This window comes from Dermacentor variabilis, chromosome 8 (genome assembly GCF_050947875.1).
Source record: "Dermacentor variabilis isolate Ectoservices chromosome 8, ASM5094787v1, whole genome shotgun sequence".
Lineage (NCBI taxonomy): Eukaryota > Metazoa > Arthropoda > Arachnida > Ixodida > Ixodidae > Dermacentor > Dermacentor variabilis.
In genome coordinates, this window is record NC_134575.1 from 75,648,552 (window position 1) to 75,667,743 (window position 19,192).

The following is a 19,192-nucleotide window of genomic DNA, read 5'->3' on the forward strand; positions in this document are numbered from 1 at the left end:
TGTATAATCCTTGTGTTTGATCTGTGCAAAGGCGGGAAACTTTTTCTTTGGTGCTACGTACCCCCCCCCAAACACAGCTGGGGGGGGGAGTGTACATTGTAAGTGTCCACCTAGTGGGCATGTCCATTTTGTCAGCTGCTGAAGCTGACTGAATGGACTGAGGTACACATCATGAGACAGGTCCCAGGTAGCACACAAAATCTTGAAAACGTCGTATTAAGGGATTCAACGTCTGAAACGGATTTTTGACCAAAATCGACGCATCAAAGACGTTCCAAACAATATAGCTTAAAAACTAGGGGTGAATACGTTTTGATAACGTTGGAAGCCAGACAGCTTAGAAACGAGGGGTGAATACGTTTTGCAAACGACTCAAGGCGCCACCGCCACGCCACGGCGCGTCAGCCTCTTTAGCGGCTTCTACAATATTCAACAACCCATCAACGCGATCCAACCTTGCGCAAGGTGGCGATACCGTCGTCAAATCATGTGACCAAGGTGGCCACGTGATTTGTGATGCCGTGCAGCCGGGCGAGGCGGGCATAGTCGCGTCGTCATGGCGTCGTCGCGTCACCGCACTCGCATTGCGCTGTGGTGTGTTTGCGGCTGTTCTGAATGTGCTGCCGCTGCCCTTTGCTATGTGTGTGTTGCAGTGTTTTGCTGTCAAGAAAACGATATTCTGTGATCAGTTTGGGTTGTGCGATATGTTTGTGTGGTTTTAATTTGGAAATCAGTAGTGTTTTCAATTGTTATGTGACCAAGGCGGCCACGTTATTCGTGAAGCCGGGCATAGTTGCGTTATCGCACTCGCATGACACTATGGGCTGTTTGCGACTGTTCTGAATGTGCTGCCGCTGCCCTTTGTCATGTAAGGGTTGCAGTGCTTTGCTGTCAAGAAAACGACATTCTGTGATTAGTTTGGGTTGTGCGATCTGTTTGAGCCGGGCACAATAGCGTTATCGCACTTGCATTGCGCTGTGGTATGATAGCCGCTGTTCTGAATGCGCTGCCGCTGCCCTTTGTCATGCAAGTGTTGCAGGGTTTTGCCGTCAAGAAAACGACGTTCTGTGATTAGTTGGGGTTGTGCGATCTGTTTGTGTAGTTTAATTTGGAAATCAGTAGTGTTTTCAATTGGAGGGCGCGTTACCAGGCAGTTACCATCCAATTCACACTCTTGCATTTTTCAGTCTACTTCTTCCATTCGCTCCGATGTCACTTCTGCATAACTCTAGTCCATCTAATAGCACGCACACTTTACTATGATAAATTAGACACTTTAGTACACTCCAGGTTTTTCTGTTCATTTTTGTATGTGTACATGGAATTTTGTTTATGTGCTAGTGAATGTTCACTTTCGAGTTCATTACGAATCCTTTCTGCGACTTTTGTCATTGTTGATGTACTTTTATTTCTATTTGCATTTCTCACACAGTTTGTTCGAACCTTGCATAAGCATTACATTTTAATAAAGTGTTCTTGCTTTGTCACAATGTTCTCATTTCATGCACTCTTGGCATGAAGGGCTTGGTCTGGCCACCTGCCAAGACGTGGCCATTTGTTCTTTGCAGGATGTTATTCCCATTGTGGTTGTAAGCATCGTAGCTTACTAAAGGCGGTATTAAGGATTTATTATTCCTAACAGGCTCATTTTCGTGCGACTTGGTAGACGATGCGCCGGCCATGCGGGGAACAGTGCTTGGCACTGCGCCATGGCTCTTACAGTCAACACCGACGCTTCTACTCATCTGGGGCGCGATTGGAGATCGTTGTTCGAAACGCCCGATCAGTTTCACCTCACGCGATTGGCCTAGGCCGTGCCAACGGGTGCGGCTGACGACGTCTGCGCGGCATAGGCCAGTCGCGTGAGGCGAAACTAAACGCGTGTTTTGAACAACGATGTCTGATCGCGCCCGTCACCCGCGAAAAATAGCTTCAGATGATCGTAAACCTTTCAAGACCGCTTCTAGACCAGCTTTTTGATAACGTCCTAAAAACGTTTAGAAATTGGTTACGAATAGCTTTGGCAAAGGGATTACTTGTGTCTTTCCCAATCCTATTTCTAGACCAGCTTTTCGAATACGTCTTGCAGACCTGTTCTAGATCGTCTCAAGAAAGTAATTAAGCCGGACATTAGCAGAGTTATCCGACGTTTTCCCCCCGAAGTTCTCTCATTCGTGTCTTCTTTAACCCTTTTTTATCGTCTTGGATAAACGCTACGAAAACGTTACGTATCTCTTTTGTGCTACCTGGGGTGCCCCCAGCCAATCAGCTTGGAATTGAATAATCCCCTACGCCCCCCCCCCTCCTCGCAGCTGATGTCTGAGAAGCGAGGTGTTCTTTCCCACCGTACCCGAGGCAAAGAGGCCTCGATCGTATGCTGTAACCGCTCACGAGGCCAGTGGCTCTAGACTGCCTGCACTAGGCAGATTTCTTATTGACATTCGATGTATGCCCTCTGCCATTTGCTCCCTTTATATCTTACCTATATTTTTTAAAGGAAACAAACCAGCGGAGTTCCGGAGCAAGAGCGTTTATTTACAAAAAACAAGGAAGCAATGAAACATATCAAAACATCAAAGTGTGTGCAGAGTCGTTTAAAGGGACATAGAAGAGAAGCACAATCAGATTATGCGGGAAAGCGGACTCTCAAAGCTGTATTCTCAATTTCCTGGTAAGAAGTCAGTTATATTACAAAAGAAAAATAAAGGTCAGTTTCCTTTCTTTTTCTTAATTTCGCGCCGAAATACCAGCGCCAGCACGTCAGTGTGACGTCACCGATTTCAAAAAATTTGCTCGTATTCGCGCCATAGGGGTCTCAGCGAAAGTTCTTGAAACTTGCGAACATTTGTCTTTGACGCTTTTACAAAACGATGCAGTTTGTCTTTATCGATAACAATTCGGCCCGAGCAGCCGCCCTAAAGATACACGGAGCCGCAGCGAGCTTGTGCGGGAAACTCAGTGACATCGCACATCCCCCTTCCTCCACTCCGTCTTTCGTTTTTTGTCTTTTCTGGCTCACGAAGCCTCCTCTCACAGTCAGAGTGATTGTAGCGGTACTGTAGAAAGCTGATTATTACAGCTTAGCTTACGTTTCCTCTTGAATGTCCCTGTAACACAACTGGTAGATTACTACCTTGCCTTTTGCAATTTTTGTTTACACTAGAAGCAAATGTGCCTCACTGCTTATATTGAGCTGAACTTCTTGTTGGCGGATTTTTAGCAGACTCACAAAAATAAATGTTCGACAGATTCCGGTGAATTTGGAATTGTAATTTGGCAGAACACATGAAAGAAAATATGACGACTGTTTTCAAACCCAGCACTTGCGCTATATGGCTGCTGTTATCACATCAAAGAATCAGTGAGAACACGACTGTGTAATTGGAGTCGCATCCGACACAGACATACATTCGCTATATGCAAGATTCGTTATAAACATGTATTAATTACATGGTGTCGGCAAGAAACATTTTAAATTTACTTTATGTTACTTTTTATATATGCGTTCGGTACATCGAGGTGCAAATCAATTACCTTTTATCTGCATTGACCAATCTTGAATTCCATTACACACGGAAAAGGCGCAAACACAAGATGTTTATTTTGAAGTCAATTCACTTGCACACAGCCAACCCAGCAAAGTGTGCAACCACACAAATAATTGACTTATCATGTACAGAACACAGATGTTGGAATGTGGAGCATGAAATGCTTTTAGCTCCTACGTACTGTTTAAGCGCAGAACTTACAACTCCAGCTCGCGTTGTCGGTGACCTTTGAGTGACCTTGAGGCAAATGCCAGAGCCGTTATCCCGACACTCAAACGAGAACGTCCGGGCCACCAGTCAAAACTTAACGAAATGAGGTCTCTTCCCCCCACCCCTTTGTACAGGACCGCATTACATAGGCTAGTTCCCAGGTAGCACACAAAGTCTTGAAAACGTCGTATTAAGGGATTCAACGTCTGAAACGAATTTTTGACCAAAATCGACGCATCAAAGACGTTCCAAACAAGATAGCTTAAAAACGAGGGGTGAATACGTTTTGATAACGTTGGAAGCCAGGCAGCTTAAAAACGAGGGGTGAATACGTTTTGCAAACGACTCAAGGCGCCACCGCCACGCCACGGCGCGTCAGCCTCTTTAGCGGCTTCTACAATATTCAACAACCCACCAACGCGATCCAACCTTGCGCAAGGTGGCGATACCGTCGTCAAATCATGTGACCAAGGTGGCCACGTGATTCGGGATGCCGGGCAGCCGGGCGAGCCGGGCGTCGTCATGGCGTCGTCGCGTCACCGCGCTCGCATTGCGCTGTGGTGTGTTTGCGGCTGTTCTGAATGTGCCGCCGCTGCCCTTTGCTATGTAAGTGTTGCAGTGTTTTGCTGTCAAGAAAACGATATTCTGTGATCAGTTTGGGTTGTGCGATATGTTTGTGTGGTTTTAATTTTGAAATCAGTAGTGTTTTCAATTGTTATGTGACCAAGGCGGCCATGTTATTCGTGAAGCCGGGCATAGTTGCGTTATCGCACTCGCATGGCACTATGGTCTGTTTGCGACTGTTCTGAATGTGCTGCCGCTGCCCTTTGTCATGTAAGTGTTGCAGTGCTTTGCTGTCAAGAAAACGGCATTCTGTGATTAGTTTGGGTTGTGCGATCTATTTGAGCCGGGCATAATAGCGTTATCGCACTTGCATTGCGCTGTGATATGATAGCGGCTGTTCTGAATGTGCTGCCGCTGCCCTTTGTCATGTAAGTGTTGCAGGGTTTTGCCGTCAAGAATACGACGTTCTGTGATTAGTTTGGGTTGTGCGATCTGTTTGTGTAGTTTAATTTGGAAATCAGTAGTGTTTTCAATCGGAGGGCGCGGAGTGGAGGGCACTAATCAGCTCTTCAAGTTCATTGTCATGTTATGTGAGGCGCCTTTTCACTGACGCTGTAATTAAGGCGTTAAGGGCAGTATAAGGACGAAAGTTAGAGGGACGAAATCGTGCCTGTGTGTCCCTAGCGTCGGGATCGGCCGCTATGCGTGATCCTAACAAGAAAGCATTTTGCAGAATGCGAAGAAAGGCGGCAAAATTTCTGTTTATGCGCACCTTGCCGATCTCCGCAATAGAGCCGTCATCGTGGTATTTTAGTCTCCCGTTTAGCAAGAGTGTTGCAGACAAGGGAACTGGTTCAAACAGGCTTTTTTTTAAATGATTCAGTACTAGTGCGGTATCCCAAAAGGTGAGGTCAAGTGCTCGCCCTATTTTCTTCCCTCGCGCTACAGCGCACTGACAGAATTTTGCGTGCACCATACCGTGCTTTTATCGTTTGCGCTTCAGGTTCTCGATTGTGTTTTCGCCCTCTTTACCCACGTGATGGGTATTTCATGGTATTACCGGGTACCACATGTGTCCATATATTGTGTCTAATATATGAAACGGCCAAATTCGATTTTATTTGACGCCTCAAATGGTAGTAATGTATTGAGTCCCTTGTAGCTTTGCACTTGTTATCAATTTTACTATTTGGCGAATGGATACAGCATGTACGCTGCATAACTCGCTTGTGTATACTGCATACGTGAGTCGAGTATACCCTTGGTATAAAATAACTTGTATGCTTTAGGTAGTACGATTGTTTGCAGTTTGGGAAATGTGTCGGAATGTACGCTGTGCGCCCTTCGCGCTTTACGGCGGCCTGCTGAGTTCGTGCGGGTGCCATGTGTGCGCATGGAGTTCGCGAAGCGCTCTCGCAGTTTTTATATACATACATATATATATATATATATATATATATATATATATATATATATATATGTGTGTGTTCTGTTCGCGCGCTTCGCACAACAGGGCATGTCGCAGTTCTTTGTCCTTGTGCAACACATTTTCCTAGCGTACGTCTGTGCATTATTTGATACCGGTTTCACACGGGGCTCTTTTAGCCGCTATCCAGTCCGTTACAAATCGAATTTCTCGGTTGTGATTGGCTCCTCTGCGCAAGCTATGAGAGTGAGCCAGTCGCATCGATAATTTCGATCCGGATCGGGCGTGATCGCGATCGAGAGTGGTCGTGCGACACCGGTTTTACACATGGCTTCCACATAGGGAACACTTTAAGTTCAATGCTACTGAGTGAAGAGCAAGTGCATATATATGCCAGTGGTGGTATGTGGGCAAGTCTCTCTGGTGAAGCCAATACTTGTGCATTCAAAACATTTCAATTACCAGCGTAGTGCGTCAATGTGTCTACTTCGACAAAATGGAGCACCAGTGCAATTATCTGAGCATAGCTGTCCAGGGCAGCAAGTGTGTCTACATTGAAACCACTACCAGCATGTGCGGCAGTTCTATTTCCAGCAGCGGGACTGCACAATAATCAGTAGGGTGCTCTCAAGGTGTTTATCTATGAAGCTCTGCCTGGACTGTGTGCCAAATATTTTTGGACGTGAAAGTGGGGGTGAATTGGTAAACATCAGTGGAACTGTGCCTGGACTTTGTGGCAAATGTTTTTGGATGTGAAAGTGTGAGTGAATTGGCAAAGAATTTACTCTGGGCTACATGTGTTAAACGTTTTTCTCATTCAGAGTGCTTTTTTTTTTTTACTTAGGAGACTGGAGATGCGCGCAAAGTGTGACATGTCAGTGTGCTAATTAATGTATTTGCTGGTTTGCAAATTATTCGTTGCAACTTTGTTTTTGCCAGAGAGGTACAACTTTGCCTCTTGTACAGGGCTTTTTAGATAAAACACATACTATTTATTATGACCATTGCTTCCCTTGTTACACAAATGCAGCTTCCAGTGCATTCCAATTTATTTCCATGTTTATGTAAGTTTCTAATATGAGGCTTGCATATTCATTTCTCACGTTCTGGAGTCGCAAGATGCAGCATTACTGTCTCATCGTTCGCTGTACTACAGTAGTGTTCACTTGTTACACTGAATCCCCCGTTTAAGTATTCTGTACTAATTTCACTTTTTGCTTGTTTGTTGTATGGTTATTTTTTCTCGCCATTACCTTCTTTGATACTAAAGGCAATATTTCCAATTTTGCATTGTTCCCATTTTTTTTTTATTTCTGTCACAGGATTGTTTTATGATGGTTTGCGGTGGTATTTCTTTTTGTGTTCTTTTTCAAGCTTCTAGCTGATTGGTAACATTGCTTGGAGGCAGTTACCATCCCATTCATACTCTTGCATTTTTCAGTCTACTTCTTCCATTCGCTCCGATGTCACTTCTGCATAATTCTGGTCCATCTAATAGCACGTGCACTTTACTATGATAAATTAGACACTTTAGTACACTCCAGGTTTTTCTGTTCATTTTTGTATGTGTACTTGGAATTTTGTTTATGTGCTAGTGAATGTTCACTTTCGAGTTCATTACGAATCCTTTCTGCGACTTTTGTCATTGTTGATGTACCTTTACTTCTATTTGCATTTCTCACACAGTTTGTTCGAACCTTGCATAAGCATTGCATTTTAATAAAGTGTTTTTGCTTTGTCACAATGTTCTCATTTCATGCACTCTTGGCATGAAGGGCTTGGTCTGGCCACCTGCCAAGACGTGGCCATTTGTTCTTTGCAGGATGTCATTACCATTGTGTTTGTAAGCATCGCAGCTTACTAAAGGCGGTATTAAGGATTTATTATTCCTAACAGGCTCATTTTCGTGCGACTTCGTAGAGGATGCGCCGGCCATGCGGGGAACAGTGCTTGGCACTGCGCCATGGCTCTTACAGTCAACACCGACGCTTCTACTCATCTGGGGCGCGATTGGAGATCGTTGTTCGAAACGCCCGATCAGTTTCACCTCACGCGATTGGCCTAGGCCGTGCCAACGGGTGCGGCTGACGACGTCTGCGCGGCATAGGCCAGTCGCGGGAGGCGAAACTAAACGCGTGTTTTGAACAACGATGTCTGATCGCGCCTGTCACCCGCGAAAATTAGCTTCAGATGATCGTAAACCTTTCAAGACCGCTTCTAGACCAGCTTTTTGATAACGTCCTAAAAACGTTTAGAAATTGGTTACGAAAAGTTTTGGCAAAGGGATTACTTATGTCTTTCCCAATCCTATTTCTAGACCAGCTTTTCGAATACGTCTTGCAGACCTGTTCCAGATCGTCTCAAGAAAGTAATTAAGCCGGACATTAGCAGAGATATACGACGTTTTCCCGCCGAAGTTCTCTCATTCGTGTCTTCTTCAACCCGTTTTTATCGTCTTGGATAAACGCTACGAAAACGTTACGTATCTCTTTTGTGCTACCTGGGTTACTGCCCAAACAAAATACAAAAAGATGCTTCCGAGATTTTCCTGTTCACAGTATCACTCGAGCTGTAACGTCTAGTACGCTGTTTTATTTCTCATTTCCAATAGCGACGTTCAAAAGGCAGATATCGGGCACCATGTACTTCACTGTCATATTTTAACGCCAGCGGTCCGCGAGTTCCGCGGCACAGGTTTTGCGCCGCCTCGAGAGATGGCACCACGCTGCATGGCGGCTCCTTGAGGCGCTTCTAACCGCCGCGGTGACTTTGCGGTTATGGTTTTGCGCTTCTAATCACGAAGTCGCGGGATCGAATCCCAGCTGCATTTCGATAGAGGCAAAATGCAAAAACGCCCGTATCCTGTACATTGGGCCACGTTAAACATCCCCTGGTGGTCATAATTAATCCGGAGTCCACCACTACGGCGTGCCTCATAATCAAGTCTTGGTTCTGGCATGTAAAACAGCAGAATTCATTGTTCTAACTGGGCAGTGCGCTCTGTCTTCATGGCGTCTTTCACTGCCTGCCATGCGGCCTTCAGCCCGCTTTCTTCTAGCTGGGCAGCGTCCATATGCATGGACCAGTGCGCAGTGTAGCGTGGTGCGGTGTTGTGCGGTGGGGTGTGCGGTTGTGAATATGCACTACACCCACTTTAAAATGTGACTACTATCATCACAAACTAATCTGCTTTGCCGGCTGCCATTTCATGCTTACATCTACTCTCGATAATGGGAGAGCCAGCAATTGTTTTAAGTTAACTTATCAGATATGATACAACTGATTTGAACATATTTTACTTCAGTTTGAGGCTGTGCAGCAGTACAGCGGCCACAAAGTGCCCTGCCATAATAAACAGAAAAGAAAATGCTGCTCACAACTACAACATATTACATTGCTCAAAAGATGTGTTAAGTGTGCAACACATGGAACTTGTCATTATAGTACCCTATAAGACCATTTCATGGCAAACCATTTACTGCTGCTCTGTTACAAGCAGCTATATAGCATCGGTGCTGAACTGTACATTAGCACAACAGAAAACATATGAAAGGAACAATTCGAAAAGGCTACAGTACAGTCGATACAGTATGCAAGCTATAATACATTCAATTCGTGTTCATTCAACAACAGAGCTAGTTTCAGAATTAGGTAGACTAGCAGAGGGTTGCTTTGATAGACACTGCACAATCAGCTATTGTGGATTTCACTGACTGTTCGGAATGCAATAGAATCCATGAAACAATTAACCACTCAGATTTTATAGATCCTAATATATAACCATCCAAAAACAAACTGCTAACCTATGCCAATTATGTTCAGTCAACAAGACAGGAGAGTAAGAACACAGTTGCTACGTCAGTAATAAACAGCATCTAAAATAATTATTGAACTCTTAATCAGAAAATGCAGCCACATGCAGAACTGCGAAAATTTATTTTTTAAAATGCACAATGTTTGCGCTCTTTACCATCAAGCAATAACAACCGGCACACACACTTTCGGAAAGAATGAAAGTGTGAAAGATCACAGGCCGAGGTACAGTATCATATATGCAATTTCCACATTTAATTCTGGTGGCACTGGAGACCTGTTATATCGTTTTCAGTGTTGTGCAGTGGTGAATTGCTACTTAGCCAAACACCCACAGCTTTATGTACCAGCATGTGCATCATTTCATTTGGTGCCTGCCAAATGCAGTTTACACACTCGACTTTGTAGGCATCACTGCTGCTGAATAATGAAAATCAGAATCACAGACTTGGGCTGCTACAATGTATGGATTCCTTTTGCTCCCAATTCTATTCCTTTCTTATCCTCCACTATTCGTGACCAGACGATCCTGGTGATAGGGTTGGAGCACTGCTTCGACTACTGACAATGTGTGAAAATATCCCAATAGCAATAGGACCGCTACATTACCCTGACCCTGCATATGATGTTTTGAGAACAACTAGTGGAAGGCACGACTAGGAAACGTTTCTGGGTTTTAGGCTCAGTCGAGTCACTCCTTGCCACTCACACTTCAAATGACTGGTCTTCAGAGCTATGAAAGACATCATATTTCACAGTTGTGGGTTAATATTAAACTTCTGGGGTTATTAATTTTATATGCACTCAATGCATGGTACAGGCGCTTTCACATTCCACAATCAAGATGTAGTGATGGCGGCTAGGAACAGGATTTGCCATTTCATGCTCCACGGCAGAATGGAAAGGTCTACTAAGCCAGGCATCTATCACACTATTATTACTATAATAACAATAATATTATATTTATGTACCCTGCTTATCAACAGCCAGGGGCCTCGGTAATGGTGTGCTTCAGAAAGAGGCAAGAAATAAAGCACTCGAAAAAAGGTGGGCTGTCATTTTTAAGCAAGCAGTGAGTTATGTGGTATTTGATTACTTAATTTGTATTTTTGCCTAGTTTGTTACAATATGCAAATGTCGGTCACATGAGCATGTGTGTATACTAAGATATGCAGTTATGATTACAGCACTTGTAGTGTTTCTTAATCTTTCTTTTCTGTACAGTTGCCTTCAATTCACCTTTTCAAAATGAACTTCATTTTTGTCAAGCCTATGTAGTAAGCATGAAACTTGTTACAGATTTTATCAATGCCGGTGATTCAAACAGGACATCAAACAGGCTGCAAGAGTTGATTGCATTTAAGGGATAGGCATTTATGAATACTGCATAGGCTCGTCATGTCATGTGGTTACATCCAGGAACTGCAAAATCACTGCCTTATTTGGAAATGAAGTCTGAGATAAAAAAAGCAGATGATTTGAGATATTCTTTTACAATGAATAGATTCAGCAAGTAATTAGATGAAAATTAACTGGCAATATAAATTCAACTTTTAGTTCAAAGCTAATTTCCCATTTACATTATTCTGTTTACTGTGCTATATGGTCATACAAAGGACAAAGATAGGCTGGCACATGTGTGAGCAAACTGCAAACTTAGGTCCCTTGTCACATATCGCGTGCACAAATCCTGAAACATTCACGTTGGTAAAGTTCATCGGATTTTGGTTGTTCACATTTTTAAAGGAAAAGGGAGCTGTCTACAGTTTGTGTACATGTGTGTCAGTCTCTCTTTTTGTCCTTTGTACAACAATATAGTGCAGTAAAAACAACGATGCTATACCAAGTAGCCCCAGTCGAAGCATTATTTCCCATTTACATTCGCTTGATTATTATGTGTTTGTACAGAATTATTTAAAATTTGCGTTAGTCCTCAGCACAAGCGTCTATTTCAGTACAGTTCTCCATAACTTAATTTTTGTTGTTAACATGAAAGGCAAACCATAAAGGCAATAGATGTTTAACTACAGTCAGTAACTCGTATGACTAAAGATTGACACACAAACAAAAAAAGTTGGAAAATTTTGCAGGTTACTTAGAGAATAAATATCCAGATTAAAGGCTTAATGAGAACGCAATGTGTGTGATAATGTAAAGTGTTTGACATTATTGTGAAGGTACATCTTATAGCTATGTTATTTATCTAAAAATTAAATTATGGGCTTTTACGCGCCAAAACCATGATCTGATTATGAGGCACGCCATAGCAGGGGACTCCAGATTAATTTTCACCCCCTGGGATTCTTTAATGTGCGCCTAAATCTAAGTACATGTGTGTTTTTGCATTTTGCCCCCATCGAAATGTGGCCACCGTGGCCGGAATTTGATCCCACGACCTCGTGCTTAGCAACGTAACACCAAAGCCACCAAGCAACCACAGTGGATGTGTTATTTATCTAACTTTTAAAAAACTGTGACATTTTGCATGCCTAAATCATGATCTCATTATGAGGCACGCGATAGTGGGGGACTCTGGGTTGATTTTGACCAGATGGTTGTTTATCGTGCAGCTAAATCTAAGTTCGCAACCACTTTCACATTTTGCCCCCATTAAATTGTGGCCACTGTGGTCAGGACCATATCTGCGACCTCGAGCTCCACAGTGCCTTGTCTAAAATGTTGCACTGTAGTGAATTTTTTGCTAGTTCTAGCGAATTTGAGGCTTGTTTAGCTTTTAGAGGATGGTCAATTCTCAACCAATTGTCTTTAGCAGACTTTAAGCTGCTTCACAAAATTATTTGGAAGATCACAGCATACTTTACTGTTGTTTCAACTGTCTGCTTAGAGAATGAAAATTGGCAAGCTGATTTTGAGCACCTGCTGTTCTGATTTAGCCACTACAATAAAATACTTGCTCGTATAACTTTCCTTACACATATAGTTTTTTACGCAAAAAAGTATTTTTTGAGGAACTTTAAAAACCCATTTTCTCAATGTAAACAAATGTGAACCAACCAAAAACTGGTTATCTTATTGGTGCCGGTTTAGCTGTTTGATTCAATGACATATTTGTTCAATACTTCGACATACCTGTAACTCTGCTTCACACTACTTCTGAGAAGAGTCTCGTAGTAGATGTTTAGCACATTCATAAAAATATTCAGCGGATTCTAGCAGATCACGACAATTCTTTTAAAGAAATCTTTAAAAAATTAAATTATGGGATTTTACGTGCCAAAACCACTTTCTGATTATGAGGCACGCCGTAGTGGAGGACTCCGAAAATTTTGACCACCTGGGGTTCTTTAACGTGCACCTAAATCTAAGTACACGGGTGTTGTCGCATTTCGCCCCCATCGAAATGCGGCCGCCGTGGCCAGAATTCGATCCCGCGACCTCGTACTCAACAGCCTAACACCATAGCCACTGAGCAACCACGGCGGGTGAGAGAAATCTTTGGTATAAGATAATGACAACCCTGTTTATACGAGATGTGCATAGTTGCAAGCAAGAGTGTAAAGATTTTCTCTGTTGTTTTGAGGCCAGGCACACAAGGCGCATGGATACAGACACTGTTGCAGGAAGACTAGTCAAACACGCATTACGCCATTTTTGTTCCAGACCACCGGCAAGAAACCACAAAGAGAAAATAAAACACGACAACGAACACAGAAGGCATGCCATTTCTTCATAATACTTCGACAATATTGCACAATGATGCCTTAAGGAAATAAAAAATAGAGTGCAGTGTGAGTGTGTTGCCTGCTCTCACATCAAGAAAAGGCAATCCTGGCAAGGACTTGAAAATGAAGGGAAGAAAGCATAAACTTCGAAAGACAAGAGGGCACGAGATTATATTACAGATGAGCCTCGTTATAACAAAGTCGCATCTCACACAATACCTTCATTATATTCAATATTTGCTATGAGCATACATTTGTTCCATGACACTAATGGCTAGAAACATTTGATATTTACTTCTTTATATCCGATAGTTCGTTATATCAAGGTTCAACTGTTCAGCAAAAGTCAATACAAGGAGGAAAATAAAAAAAGTATTAAAAATGAAAACAGACCACTGGGACAAAAATGAGCCAAAGAAAGATTGGGAAGGTGAAATAAAGTAAGTCTGATGTGCAAGTCACTACTATGATAAAGTTCTGTGCAAAACTTGCAATGCATGAGCAGCTACACTTCTTCCAAGCATTGCAACCTGAAAAGCTTGACAGTAGCATGTAACGATGTCTACAATATATGTTCAGACAAGGTTCTGTTCATTGCAGCTGAACATTGCTCCGCCAACAAGATTCACAGTTTTTCACAAAGTGTACAAAAACAACAATTTCACATACCTCGGATGGCTTTTAAAAATATACTACAGCCGACTTCTATACTAATTGCACAAAAATTTGTTTCAAGTACCACACGTTCCAACTGAAAAGAAACTAAAGAGAAAAATAGGTTCAATGGTGCAAATTACGCTTCTTGAAAGCCACAAAAGCATTCATGCGACAGGAAGCTTGAAAGGGTAGAGAAGCTGCAAAAATGAAAGACAGATGGTGCCGCCACCATGAAGTTACGCTATCTGGCCATGACATCTTGAATTTTGATGATGTTAGCTGAAGCTTAGCTAAACATTTATCAGTAACAATGAACTAATTGTGCTCTAAAGAAGCCAAACACTTGGCAAGTTTTGCAAATTTTTACTGCCCAACAATGGCCCAAATAGGAGAAAATACTTTGAAATCCACGATGTCACACTGACATACTGGAACTGGTGTTTCTGCATGAAATTCAAAAAACGAAACTCTAGCCTTCATTTTTCTTTCAATAATCAACCAAGCACTGCGAAATCAAGAAAAATAGAGTTTTGAAGGAATGATATTGTTTCTCTTTAGTGTCCCGTCCTCATGCATGGGTGCCCCTAGAAAATTTAAACATAGTCAAGTTCAAAGGTGAGGAGTATAATTTGCAGATCTTAAATTCTGAAAGTCTATTGTAAAACCATTTCTTTTGCAGTCAGGCTCAAGTAACCCCAAAGAATGTCAGTCACAAAAGCAGAACTTCATGCTTTTAACATTGTTACATCCTATGAAACCAATGTAAACCTAAGTACACAAGCACTTTTGCATTGCGCTATCTTTGGAATAAGGCTTGAGTGGCTGGGACTTCACAATGCAGCTGTGTTCAGCAGCAGAACACTAATACCATCTGAGCCACTAGGGAAGACGACGACAGCCATAGCCACCTGTAGTTTTTCAATGCCTGACCAGCGACCGGGAGTCACATAAAGGGCAACACTTTCCTGATAGCTGGTTCCAGTTTACAGGGGCACTGTTAGAACAATGTCAACTCTCCCTCAGTGCACACCATGCTGAAGCAAAAGGCGTAGCGACAGTGTCTGTACTCTAATGGCAGGTACAAAATGCCTGGTAACTTGATGCCACTACTGTACGCCACTAGCTTCCATGCATTGTGCAGTGATTTAGCAGGTAGTGTGAAAATACAGGCTGCTACGTCACAGAAAACACAACGTCATTTCCAGCGTTCCCATTGGTTTTTATTTAAGAAATACTAAAGAGCCTTTAAAGGCTTCCTTGGTCCAGACAAAGTGTTAGTATTAAGGACAGCAGCAATACAGTCGAACTGACTTATAACAATCTATCGGTTTTAATGACCACATTTCAGTGCATTTACGATTTTCCGACCTTGCCTATTGAAACTGCTTCCAGAGGCAATGAATGTTCTTCAAATCGCTGTACTGTTGCAAGGAACGCTTCGAACCCAGTCACGGTAAAAAGGTTGCACACACGAATTACAGACACGGCAGCATGCCCCACACCAGTCAAACTACGATGAGAATTTCAGCCTTCAAAGGGAGCGAGTGACTGCCACGTGTGTGTTTCAAAAGCAATAAAGAATTAGGTCACTCGCTTTTCAGCTCATCTCCAAGGAGAAGGAGGAGGAGGTGTACAGCATAAACAGCATGGCGCATGCGCCGGTGCGACATCGGATGCCACGACGGCAGCACTCTAGTTTTTGCGAAATTCTCCGTGGGGCACCACGTGCATTACGCCTATTTAAACGATTTGCAACGACCATCTATGTCCTTCCACCATGGGAACAACGGTAGCTCAAACGTTGCGCGTTTCCGATTTCTGATAACGGTTCACGGTGACGTAAATTTCAAACAGCATTTTCTTCGTCCGAAGTGAAATAGATAACATTACTTAACAGCTCTTGTGTGGCTAACGTGCAGTCGTAGGGCCGAGACCACGATGTCTGAGACCTTAGCAGAATGGCGGCATGTCGCAGTAGTTCCCAAAGTTTACGTCCTGGCCAACTAGAATGCTTCGATTTCTTATGCGGAATACGGTCATGTCCTGCTGGTAGTAAAAGAGATCACAAGCTCTCGAATAAAAAATGGCGGCTGTGCTTTTTGCAATTTCAAAATTAGAGGTGATCGGAAGTGGGCGCCGTTTCAAAAGAGCTATATGATGCTGCATTTCATGCTTTAGATGGACATTTATAACGGAAATTTGCAGCTAGGCGCAGGAACGCACCGGGAACAAAAAAAGTGGCAGTTTCGCCCAAAGGCAAAGTAACGATTGTGATAGCGAATTAGCGGACAACTATACGAAGTAAGGATAGTAGTTTTATCGGCCGTATAAATTTGTAAACATAGGCATACTAATTAAATTAACAAGCATGGTGTCACGCGCGCACAATCAAGCATAAAGACATCTCACTCGATCACCACGGAAACTGCCTATCAAACTGCTGGCGTGAGGAAACATGGCAGCAACAGCGAGCGAAGTGATATTCGTGCTTTCTATGACTTCAACGCAAAGTGAGCGCCGAGAACACACATTAGAGACAAAGCCACAAGACATTGAGGCACCTAGACTCTGCCCCCAACGCAGGTCGCTCTAAAAAAATGGCCGCACGACTGCGCGTAGCCGCCACGCACGCAGTTGCAGCCGGAGTGGAACACCTCCCCCAGTTTTTCGCACTGTTTTTAAAAGTGCCTCGCACGCGATGCACGCTTCTTCCTCGCTTTCATCTCTTTCGCATGGGTGAGAATGAGCCGCGATCGTCGGCTCCCCTCACATGCTTTCACTCGCACATACAGCGTAGGGCGTGGGGCGACGGTTACCGCCCTTGGACATTATACGGAGCCTCACGATGACGCCTATGGCAAAAAAGCACTTGCAGTGTCCATATCGCAATAAAATGACACTGAAAATCTGGTTTTCGGGCCAAAGTGCAGCCGAATTGTAACTGACGATGCCAGCTTCAGTGCGGTCACTTTTTAGCGTTTTCAAGGCCGAATCCATATATAACGATCTACTGATACAACGACCACTTCTCGCGGAACTATCGAGCTCGTTATAAACAAATTCAACTGTATTACAGTTCGCAGCTTAAAAAGAAAATATACTGTCTTCAACAACTTTTTTTCTTAAGCACTACAACAAAAAGATACAAAGAAATAGCGTAACATGTGAATCATCAAAAATTTGCTAAATGTGCAGGATTGGCTTGACCTCTCATACTCAAATTTACAACCAGGTGTCCAAATAAAATTAGCTCGCTTGAAATATAATTCAGCAATACTTAAGCTACCTTGAAAGACACAAGGGCCTTAGAAAGGGTGTTTTGATGTTCAAGAGTTTCAAAGGTTACAAAGTAAACAAGACCAGAGAGTAGTGGGAGGCCACATTGCTTAGCTGTGCACCGGAAGACCAACTAAGGCAATCCAGCAGGCCAAAGATGCCGCCAGGGCCCAAGGGCTCGAGGCCATCATCTAGGTAGAGAGGCCTAGGTCTCAAATCTGCTGTCTTAAAATAAAGTTTATTCCTCCTCCTCAAGAGTTAGTCTGCATTCTATGTTTCTCATCAGTGTAATAGTAAATTCACCACTTGACACCAGGTTTACTCCCCACCAAAGACCAGTATGCACTTCTGGTGGTAAAATTAAAGCAAGCGTGCACATAACAAAAGATACATTTTGCTAGTAGAATTCTCATCTTATGCCATGCACAGGCGCACGTACAATGTCTATCATCCATCACTTATAAGACCTGACTCAACATTTTAACACAGTTTCACAGACATGTCAGCTCAGGAAGTATGACTAGACAAACACATGAAAACAATGTACAGTTTTGCCCAGCAATTCAAGAAGATAAATGCCAAGGGCCAAAGAAAATATGCTAAATATAACGGGCTTTGTTGTTTTTCAACACAATAACATCAACACTCAAGGCCATTCAGTAACATATAAAAAATAATGAGAAACACTTAGTTAACCGGGCCGATGTTTAATTGCTGCTGGAAAGACTGTGCGCCGCAGACACGAGAAGATGGGTAGGCCTGTGTGAACATGGAATGTATCAAACATCACTGCACCCGGTGAAAATTCACTGCAGTGGTAAAATTTATAACACCTCCTCAGGCTCCAGATGGAAAGTCTTGACTAGGCAGCGCTGAAAACAGCGTACAAAAATGACTAGTCATGCGTGTCTCTTCAAAGCTGCTCAGCATGCATGCTTGGGGCATCCAGGCTGAGACGGTGACTCCTAGATCCTGGAATATTTCAAAAATGAAATGGCACTACTGTCACAACTACTCTAAGATGCGACATATAGTGACATCACAAACGTAAAGTCAGAGGTGATTTTGGTCGGCAAAATGGGGAACATGCAAAAACACACATACCTACATACGCGCATGCATGCACACATAGCTTTGGTCATATCTTCTAAGAAATAAGCAGAACCAGTACATGGACCAGTACTCTGGCACATCAATTAAAGTTGATATGAAAATTTGACACCTGAAAATTTTGAACAAAGACTCGCAGCTATAGTAAAACCTTGTCATGATTATGCAACATCCAACATGGAAATACCTTTATTACATTCAATACTCGTTACAAGCATACTAATATTTTTATACGCTGTTGCTGACAGTTTATATGTTCTTTGTGACATCTGATAATTTCTTACACACTTGGCAATTATATCGAGTCTTGACTGTATAAGTGCTATTTTACAGCACATGCTGCACATACAAACAAACGCCTACATAAAATGACCTGTATAACAAAGGATTATGTCCAGGCCGAATTTACATCTCATGTGTATTGTCACGTGGTAGTGACAGCAAAGAAAGCAGCAAAATTGGAAATGACAAAACTCGCATTTCATTGGTTGAACCCATGCCCTCAAAAACAGGCTACGCTCAAAGAATGCCGATACCGGCGAACACAGTTGGTGATCGGCGAAAATCTGATCAGCGGGTCAAGCGTGTCGGCTTTTATACATGGGTAATCGAAGGTTCCAAGTAATCGCTGGTGCCCACGTGTCTTCCAAAATACTCTACACAGTTAGCGTTGCACATGCAGTCAGATTACACAAGCTTCAGTGACAACAAACAATGGGCAGAAACGTCGATACCATTTGGGAAACTTCCAATACATGCAGGCGCATCCCGCGCTGAGCGATAACATTTGTTAGACGGTGAAAAGCGGTCACCCGAAAAAGATAAACAAGTACACGTGTCAGTATTGTGAATGCCTCTAGAACAAGAATCAGTACAATGAATCTGCCTGTATATAGTAGAAATTT

General features: G+C 43.0%; 1 protein-coding gene across 6 annotated transcripts in view; it reads right to left on the reverse strand.

The window, feature by feature from the left end:
• Positions 1–2,517: 2,517 nt before the first annotated feature.
• The window catches only part of PICK1 (protein interacting with PRKCA 1), a 62,872-nt gene continuing 46,197 nt past the window's right edge, over positions 2,518–19,192 (reverse strand). For all 6 annotated transcript variants that reach the window (XM_075702385.1, XM_075702382.1, XM_075702384.1 and 3 more), the window contains one exon: positions 2,518–18,149. The gene's annotated coding sequence lies outside the window, so the exon portion shown is untranslated. The remainder of the gene's footprint in view (positions 18,150–19,192) is intronic.